Source organism: Lagopus muta, chromosome 5 (assembly GCF_023343835.1).
Source record: "Lagopus muta isolate bLagMut1 chromosome 5, bLagMut1 primary, whole genome shotgun sequence".
NCBI lineage: Eukaryota > Metazoa > Chordata > Aves > Galliformes > Phasianidae > Lagopus > Lagopus muta.
The window spans coordinates 56,950,478-56,960,805 of record NC_064437.1 but is presented as its reverse complement, the minus strand read 5'-3'; the positions used below and the strand labels follow the sequence as shown (position 1 = coordinate 56,960,805).

At 38.6% G+C, this 10,328-nt stretch overlaps 1 long non-coding RNA gene across 1 annotated transcript; it reads left to right on the top strand.

The window, feature by feature from the left end:
- The first annotated feature begins 805 nt into the window (after positions 1-805).
- Positions 806-4,780, top strand: LOC125693550 (uncharacterized). Its single transcript, XR_007377145.1, has 3 exons — positions 806-862; positions 1,735-1,787; positions 3,875-4,780. It is a non-coding gene; the product is annotated as an uncharacterized LOC125693550 (long non-coding RNA).
- Positions 4,781-10,328: the final 5,548 nt, after the last annotated feature.

Below are 10,328 nucleotides of genomic sequence, written 5' to 3'. Positions count from 1 at the left end.
TCTTTGATTGACTTACAGTGGTGCTGGATAATGTACCTTCCCTGGTGCAGCCATGCGCTATCCAGGAGGCAGACCCCCAGTCAAGGGGGAAATGAGAGCACGTGGCTGAGTGCTTTGTTGGCCATGAGTGAGAAAATGAAAAAAGGGTGTTTTGTTTCTCCCTTTGGTGAGGATCATATGTAATGGTCAAAGATTTTCAAAAATTCATAGCTCAGTGCTATGCTGGATGAGCAAGCAGTGTCTAGTTATAAAGATACGCTATTCATATCCTGCCACACGAACAGGGCTAGAGAGAATAATGCACAATATTATACAAGAAAACTAGTAAGTAAATGAAGTCTAAAGGTGGAATGGTTGATAAATTTGAGCTCTGTGATTATGTCTCCCATTACACAAAAAAATCTGTCAAATAGATTCAGTATCTGATTAGTATCTGTGAACTGCCGTCCTGGTCTGAAGTTGCTAATTCAGCCTAACTTCTGGTTGCTCTGAAAATAGATTTGACAAGGACAAAGGGATTAATTTGCTTCCGGTGTTACACTTGTGCAGACCTGTCAGTTCCATTGGTCTAACAGGTTAGTGGTGCCATAATCAGGTTTTGAGGCTGGAAAATGCAATAAATCCATGTTTCAGGAGTGTACTGGAAGTCGAGTCACAGCCTGAACCACTGATTGATCACCTGAAGCAAGGACTGACTCAGCTGTGAGAGCGCAGGGGAAGGCAATTCAGCTGTGTGACCGGAAGGGGTGGAGCCTGGCTGCACCTCTCCTAGACCCCATTTAAGGGCTGACTGCCACTGAGGAGGGATCTTTTTCTGGAGATTCCTCCTTTTGGAGTTTTCTACTGTGAGCCTATGACACAGGTGAGCATTTTGTTTTTGATTGTCTCTTTCCACTATATTAATTTTTCTAATAGTAAACCTGTAAAATAACCATCCTAACCACTCCATTCTTCTAACTGTACATTTATTAATTGTATAGAAGTAATAGAAGGAGTGTATTTTTCAAGGACTGAAGACCAGGAGTTCATTTTTGCAGAACAGAGATATGTTGGTGCTACAGACTACCAGCAATGCATAGCAGAGTGTTTCTGTGTGTGAATAAAGGAATCTGTGTAACACAGCTGAGAAAAGCCTTTTGTTTAGGTACTAAATTTGCCTCTAGAGAAGGAAAGAGGATGTATTGCTTTTGGAAAATTTTAAGGTGTTTACAAGTTAGGTAATGCTGAAAGCCACTGGCTCAAACTCAATGCGAGTTGGTTTAGGAACCTGAGGCAATCTACTCATGATAATGCAGAGCTTTCCCTTATTGTACATCAGGAAAAAATAGTCACTGGGTGAACTAGATTAACTGAAATTCACTTAGAAGGAGAAAGGACTCTACTTGAAATAGTTTAAAACAAAACAAAACAAAAAAAAAAAAAAAAAAAAAAAAAAGCAAAACTATGGGGGAATCTGTGCTTCCTGATGGCAAATCGAATATTTTACATGTAGAAACTGTCAAACTGTCATAGTTTCTTTTCCTTTAATAAGCAAGGATAATCACTGTGTGTAAAATATATTCTAGTTAAAAAACAAAACAAAAAAAATGCTGTATTTCCCAGGGCTTCAGATTTTCAGTCTTTCCCCTCCACAAATCAGTCTTTTGAACTGCAGATTAATTATTGTTTATTGGCTGGAAGAGCAGTAATACAGCATATTTGAAAACATAACAGAAAAACTGGGGGCTTTTGCAGGAGCAAAGTAACCATCTCCAACATCCCCAGGGAAGATCTACATAAGAGGTGAGGTAAGAATCAAATCCTTGTCCTGTGGGTGAGGCAGAATTGAAGGAGACAATGCAAAATGCAAAAGTTTGGCTTTCCTCACACCTCAACTGAGATCTGAAGACCTCTGCTATCTCTCACTGGGAGGCTTTAGCAGTGTCACACCAACGAGAGCTCCTCTGAGTCGTGACTCCCTGCATGCCTTGGGAAAACTGCCTGACTGCACTCTTGTTTATTTGGAGCCTGGCTTGCTTTTGTGAAGGAGATGGGTTTTTTTAAAAAACATGAGAAATGAGCTTTGAATGGAGGCCAGCAAACATCCTGAACTAATTCACTCCAAAAAGCCTGTGCTTGGGGGGGGGGGGGGGGAGATAAATCTATTCATAGCCTTTAGCAAACATTTTAAACAACTAGCAAAATTCAATGTTTTCGGATTCATATTCTCCTGTCCTTCCTACTTGTGTTCTGTACTTCTTTACTGCAATTGGCCACATCACCCTGAACTTGCACCTGATATATCTCAAAATGGGTTTCTGATGTTCCTAACGATGTAAATGGGATGGAAAGGAGAGCTCTAAGAGCCAAAAGCCACTCGTGACACTTGCGGGTAGTTCTGTTGCGTGTTGCAGTGATAGCTCTTTTCTATGGCCACTTGAGGGAGCTGCTAGGAAGAGTGTGAAAGAGCCGGGTTGGGTTTGACGCTACAAAGACATAGCGGATGAGAAGACATTTCCTTTAGGATCCCACCTCTTGAAATTTTACAGATATGTATGATTTTTATACTACTCTACATCCATTCGAATTTCTCCAAAGTTGCATTTTTTCACCTGTATCATTCTGAATTACATCATTGCATGTGCATCTATTTTACAAAACTTATGTAATGCTGATAGCAGGTTTGGTTATTATTGGAAGTGAAGCAACTGTTTCAAATATCTGAGCAAATTACGCTGAGGGTCTGACCCTTTTGGCTGCAAAAATGTGAGATTTGTAATAGTATATGGTAAAGGAATTCTTTTAAACTTTCTTGCTATGCTATTCCACTTGCAAAAAGTAATCTCACCATATAATTTAAACATTAAACCATTCAGCATAACCTAAATCTGTGTAGTTTGCTTGTCAATCAGGATGACTGCATACTCCAGTAGAAGTTTTAGATATCATAGCAAAAACTACCCTTTGGATCATTGAGGCTTGGAAAATTGTTACCAAGTAGTGTGTAGGGCTCCAATTCTGAGGCAAATCTGTTTGTGCCGTGAGGCACTGAACCCAAGGGCATAAGAACTTTGCTATGTGGTCTGATCAAAAGGCAGATTATTCAGAATCTGGACAAAACTTGGGCCCAAGCACTCACATGATCAATGAATTGAGTGAAACGAGTCTGTGGGAAGAAGAATTTCTTGATATTTTCAGCTTTTTCCATCTGAGTTCCCAAACGTTATTATTTTTGCCTGCGGAATCTCAGTGAAACTGCACTTAGCTGTTGGTGCTGGTAGAGATCTGTGTTCTTGATCTCATAATATGCCTCTTTCTGCCACATTAAATTGAACCCTGTGAGCTGTCAACCCACTGCAGAGCTAACCACCCAAGGAATCTGAGAGGTCTTTCTGACGTGTCAGATTTTGTTGTCCTTGTCCTTCACAATATCAATCTTTAAGAATGTCAGTCTCTCAGAAGAAATGCTATTTAATAAATATTCATACAATCCATACAAGTTTAGATTTCATTTCTTGCTTTTCTTTTTTAATCTCTCTGCAACTTTTCAGAATTTCTTCAGCTTTTGAAATGTAAGTTGATAAAAAATGCCAAGTCTGATTTCCAAACCTCTCCAACAGTGTCTAATTTTGCACTGGAGAAAGGGAACTTTATAATTCAGTGCAAAACAAATCTGGAAAATTATAAATTTCTAAATTAAAATCTTCAAAATATCAAAAACAATGTGCTTTTCATTGAACTCCAAAAGAATGTAAGATTACAGAGGGGACAAAACTGCTGTCAACTGTTCTTTCTGTAGGTCTCTTCAGAAATTCTCAAAAAGACATTTTTCCTATGAAGGATTTGATGAAAATTCATTTTTGACACATCTTTTTATTCCTGTTTTGTTCAACAGACGTTTTCTAGATGTGTCCATTTGCTGCGGCACCTGATTTTAGAATTATATCAGCTTGTGAGCCTCCGAACAGAAACTTGGCAGAGATGATGGTGTTTTTCAGCAGCCAGAAATATTTGTTTCCCCTTACACAATTTTCCTGGGTGGACTGAATCCACCACTACACCCTGTTTTCTACCCTCCAAGAGGCCCAGGACAGTACTGAGAAAACTCACATGTATGCAGTGGGGTCACGCAATAGCTAGGGGAGCTCTGGGAGTAGACTGAAGGAAGAGATGAGCAGAAACTGAACTACAGCTTTTCTGAGGCACTTTAGCAGCAATCCTTCATGAAAGCATAAACTGTTTTGAGCTGTGGCTTTCTGGTTGTGGATCTAGCTTTTTTTTTTTTTTAAATTATTATTTTATTATGTTTGTGCAAGGGAAATATATTTATGTGCTAAGCAAGCATTGAAAAAAATAATAGGTGCAATTCTTATGACAGGTAGCTGTAATTCTTTTTTTCTGTAAACACGTTCCAGTAATGTTTATAAATGCTCCTAACTCACGCTTGGATATGTATGAAAATTAATATAAAACACTGCTATGATTGGAAGTAAGAAAGTCACCTGCTGGCTGTTTTTCATATCTGTGGGGCAACCTGATCTGGTGCCTGGTTTAGTGGTTGGCAACGCTGCCCATGGCAGGGGGTTGGAACTCAATGATCTTTGAGCTCCCTTCCAGCCTAAGCTATTCTATGGTTCGTATGGGAGAGGCCAGTGCTGACCTAGTGTCAAGACCAGCACCTGTGCACACTGTAGGCATGGTCGTGGTGGGTAAACACTAAGCTCTGATCCTTGCTGTCCATGTTCTGTGGATAAATGAGGGATTTCACACTCAACAGTCATCAAACCACAGTTATTATAGACATTTAACTTACTGTACTTGTGATTTTTTTTTTTTTTTTTTTTTTTTTTTTTGCATTGCTTCTCTGTGGGGTATGCTTGGGCTTAATTAATACACCAGAGGATGTTTTGTTCTTCAGAAAATATGAGTCTGTTAGCGTCTCTAAGAGCTCTGACACTGTGGAGATGTGAGTCACATCAGTGAAAGCTGCCTGAGGCTACATTTAACCTTGTGCACTCAAGCTGAAAAAATAATTAATAAAATATTCCCAAGTGTTATGTTTTTCCCTCCCCCCAAATCAACATCTTAATTACAACGGAGTAGGTATGGAGAAAGCTACTCTATTTGTAGAGTTATCTTGCCTTTCTTTGTGACCTTTCTCACTGAAAAACGCTTGTAGTCTCAGTGAAATATCAGTAGTGAAAACACCAAATTAATTTCAGTACCTGATTACATAAGAACTCTATCCTCTAAGCAGCAATCTTAGGGGGATTGCACCTTTCTCTGTATACAATGCCTGACATATGTAGGACCCTGGCCCCAGGTGGAGCCTTAGGCACTGTAGTAATACAGATAGAAATGTTGATAACAATATGCTTACTAGCTCCTTACGGAGTGTATTCAGGCTGGATAAATTCTACCTAAGATCCTATGTCTAGTAAAAGGATAGAGCTAATCATCTGTAAAAGTGATTTGAAGAGTCTAAGTGAGATGACAGAAGGGAAATACTAGGCATGAAAGCAGAGGTTGAATTGTAACTCCTTCATTCAGTCATTACTCTTGCAAGAGGAAAAAAATCAAAATTTAAGAAGAAATTAGTATAAACTAAGAACATGGGACAAAAGACAGAATTTTTTTGTTCAAACACTTAGAGAAATTATGATATTTGTGCAATCATCAAGTTTACTGTGTAATCACGATTTCTACAAAGGATCAGTAAAAGGCCTTGTTATTTCTGTTTTAAAAAAAAAACACCACTTTTCTGCCTCCAATACAAAGGAGAGAGGAAAAAAAATGTAGTATAACCTGTCTCTAACTTCTCTCTTTTAGTAGAACTGTTTAGAAAATTGTTATTAAGAAAGTAAAGCTAAAATACAGTTTAATTGGACAAAGATGTTAAAAAGTCTTTTTTTTCTATGATAAAGTTGCTCATATAAAGGTACATTCTGATGAATTTTTCAATTTGAAAGATAGATTATGAAATAAATTAAAAAAAAAAAAAGCATTGAAAGGCAGTGCTTTACTACTGAAATCATAATTCAGTGGTATGCAATACTGAAATATTATTTTCTATTTGAAATTACCAATGACATTTGCTGATGACTAAAATGTGCCTTCCCCCATGGAACATCTTGTATTTTATGAAGTTAGTCTGACATTTGGTGCACTCGAATTTTCTTTCTATGATCTCTATCTTAGATTCCCAAGTATGGAATCTCATCATTTGCTTGAAAGAGCCAAGAGAGGTTATCCAAACCTCTAAATGAGGTCTCTGTAACTCTTCATGGATTACCTGAAGGCTCATTCTAAATCCTCACTTAGATTAGATTGCTGAGGTGACATGATGTCAATACTTTCCAGAGTTCAACTACGAAGCAGATATTTTGTTCTAAGTGTCAAGCAATTTCAGCCCAGCAAGGGGAGATGCCCTGATTTGTTAGAGGAAGGTGGTTGAGCTAATAGTGAATAGCAGCTATCATTAATACTCACAAAAATAAAATGGACTGCTTTAATTTGTATGCCATCTCACCACGTGATGTCAGAAACAGGGTTTGTGTTAACATAGTGGTTAATATAAATAGAGGAGCAAAACAAGATTGGAAAGGCTATACAGTAAAATAAGCTAGAGTGAAAACCTGAAGCTCTGAAATGCAACCATGGGAGACTCTTAGCAGATTTCCAAACCTGATTTCCCCTTCATCCTGTAATTCTTTTGCTTGAAGAAATCCTGAGGGATTTCATCCTGATTAGGAGTAATGGAGATCAGAGGTTAAGACTTTTTGGAAAAAATATTTGTAGTTTGACAGCCTTTGGTTTTAGACATGACGTGGCATAAATAACAGAAAAATTTTCTGGAGCAGAAAAGTCTTCTTAAGAGTGCTGGGAGGATATTCAGTACAGCTCTGTGCTTGCATTGATGTATTCTTCCATGGCCAAGGGCTGTTGTCCAGTTTTGGAGGAACATGGGGACTTTGGCCCTACCAAATACCAGGACTATTCCTATACTTTTGATGCAGAGGGAGGGGAAAATTCAACCCAAGAGATCAAGGGCTATAATTCAGTCAAATCTACTTCATACCCCACTGTTTGCATTTCATGATTTCTTTATTTTGCAGAGATTTAGGCAGAGATCTGAGAATGTTTCCATTAGACAAAGTATTGAAAGTGCCTATTTAGAGAAGTTACTGCTTGTGCATGGAGTAAGGGGATGCATTACCAGCAAGTAGCAGAAGGGGAAAGAGTAAAGCATGGAAGAGCTCTAGATTTGCTGTTGGGGTAAGATAAAGGATAGGAAGAAAAATGAGTGAGAGCAGAAGTGAAAGCAGGTCATGATCATTAAAAACAACTGAAGTTGTGATTATTCTAGACAACACCAGAATGGTTTTAGCTACTACTAAATCCCAGAGATGTATCCTGGACAGTGGTGAATGTCATGTGCCTCTATGGTTGAAGCAATAAACAAACAAATCTGACAAGTGCTGTATAGCTTATCCTCTATTTGTGGTGGAACAAATAAAAGCAGAGTGGTGCCTAAGGGTCTGAGTTTGAAGGGAAAGTTGTTGAGTACAAAAATCAGCATCACTTAGGAAGATAAAAGCAGGACTGAGAAATTCAGGACTGCTGAAGAATACTTAACCGGTGAAAAGAGGTGGATATTTAAGCTAAGTTCACCTTCCTTATTTCTCTTCAATTACCAAAGAAAACAAATACTAAAAAGAGGTCTGTCTTTCTTTTTCATGTTATAGTAAAGGCACTGTGGAGTGTTTCCCATTAGGAGGAGCTGAGAGAAAAGCACTGGTACCATAAAGAAAGCATTATCCACCACTGAAACTGAACTGAAAGATATGTAGTCTTAAGTCTGCAGTTGAATTGGCAGAGATTTTCCAAATGATTCTAGATGCATGTGGTGGAAAATATGTTGCCAACACAAGGGGCAGAATTCTCTTGACTATAAAAGGAGTGGGGAGAATCAGCTCAAATGCAGATACTCTGTTGGCATGTGAAATTGGTCCAATGAAGCCTGACCTCTGTGTTTTGAAATAACAGTTATTATGTGTGAGGTCTCCAGGCTACTAAGCTTGGACTCTGTTTGTGCTTGTTGTGGTTTCCATACGCCTCAGGCTCACAAGGATAACCTTTCCTCTGCCCCAGGTGGGGAATCTCATGCTAAATAAAAATCAGTCTTTTGTAATCACCTGAGGCCAAGAGATGGAGAAAGTATAAAAACCCTTTGCTCAGCCAAATGTTGAGAGCCTGCAATGTGGCCACAAGACCTAACAGTGCTGAAATTCTGGCTTAGTTTCAGTTCCCCTCTACTGCATATTCTTCTCTCAACTCCCAAGCTTCATTCAGAGGTAACCTTAGGAGCAGCCGCATCTTACACAAGTGAATAAGAATGGCATGTTGTCTTGTTCTCTCTCTTTCCCAACCTTATCTTCCACTGATTTATGAGTCCCCTGAGTTTTGATGACAAGATGTTTTTTTCCCCGTGCTTCTCTGAAGGGGCATTTCTCATCCATAGATCACTGTTGAAATTGACGCATGCCTCTTGAGAGTTAGGTTTGGGTGTTTTCTTGCTTGTATTTATTCTTGTTTACAAATTATTCTGAAATAAACAGTACTCATGCATAAGTTTATTGACATGATTTTCGTATTTTTTGTTTGTTTTCCCACTTCTGTGAAGTGTTTTGTCGTGTTCTTGATGGGTATTGGTTGAGGTATGAGTCATAAAAACAAAACAGTGTAAGTGCATTCTTCAGTGCTTTCAAACAGATCACACATAATAGAGCAATAATGCATTATGTCGCGTGTTGTTCCATAGACCAATTACCTAATCAGATAATGTCAGGGAAGCAAACTTATAGCAGACATTAATTATCAATGCATGGACTGGTAGCAGATGGCAGAATTTGCAGTAGAGAATAAGCTGATGGTGTTCAGTGGATTAATTAAAGCTTACAGAATTTCATGCCCTCTGCTCAAAACCCAGTGTAAGCTATTTTATTTTATTTATTTATTTATTTATTTTTTAGAAGGGAAAAACAATATTTAGCCATGTTTCTTTAACTGATCAGATTTTTCTGCAAATAGTAACGGAGTGAAAGGAAGAAAGGAATACTCAGTCTTACTGAAATAACTCCAGTGGTTGCCATGTGCCTCAGGAGCATTCAGTTTGGGGTTAAAAAGAAATGAGTACTTGTTGTAAAGCACATCAGCAGTTCTGGGAATAGGGACTGTGCGTAACTATTGGGCTAAGAAATCCTGCTTCACTTTGCTTTGTTTTTTGGCCAAATTACTGGATGTCGTTTTCCCCTGCATCTGCTTCTGGGCTACACAAGAACACTGTGGCATCTATGAGATGTGAACTATCTCTGCACAAACAAATGGATACAACTTTCCCCTGGACAAAATTGAAGTTAAAAATATTCTGGTTCAGAACTCAGGGAAGAGCAGCTGTGTTGACCTCCCATCAGGAGAACACTCTCAGCTGGGAAGATATTGACCTGCTAACCTGAATAATCCTTCATGTTTTAATTGTAAATACTGCTCAGCAGCGCTTTACTCCAAGAAACTCAGCTTTCACTACGAGGAGGATATGCAGAGCCAAAGCTCTTCCCAAGGTCCTTTACCAAAGGCACTGGGAAGCTGTGAGTGAGACATGCTCTAGCATGGAGGTCTGAGGGGAGGGGAAAGGGAACAATAGAGCAGTTTCCAAGACCAGGGAGTAGGCTATATGAGAAACAGATTGATAGGCATCTAGATGTAGTTAGATAGCATGCTTCATTAGAAGCAAGTATTGAAAGGAAAAGGGTTATGGAAAAAAATAAAAAAATAAAAAAAAATCCCATTTCTGTTACAACCAGGTTTGCTGTGATAAATTGTCTAGGAATGTAGGAGTGAGGCATGCTACCACATGGTCTATTCATGGAGGAAGAAAAAGCAATAATTGCTCCAACACTAATGAGGTATAAAATATCTCACCTGACAGCCACTGACACATATGGGTCTTGATTATTCTCTCGGCAGTATGAGTTCAGTCTAGATTTTATTATCTCCTGCTGGCTGTAAACTTTGCAGAGGCAAAAGCAAGAGTCTGTATGCTCCTTCTGTAAGTTATAAAAGTTTCATCTTTAAATTTACTTAAGTTTATTGTCAATTTTTGAACTTTTGACTGTGAAAATCAGATTTAGTAAGCAATAAAACTCACAGTATCTGGCACTTCTATACACACATCTCAACTTTTGTCACTGCTGCTTTTGTATAGATCACATCTGTACTCACGTGCTTTCTGCAAGCCCGGTCCTCCTCCAAAGACAGGTAAATCAAGAATAATTAATAATCAAGTGAAA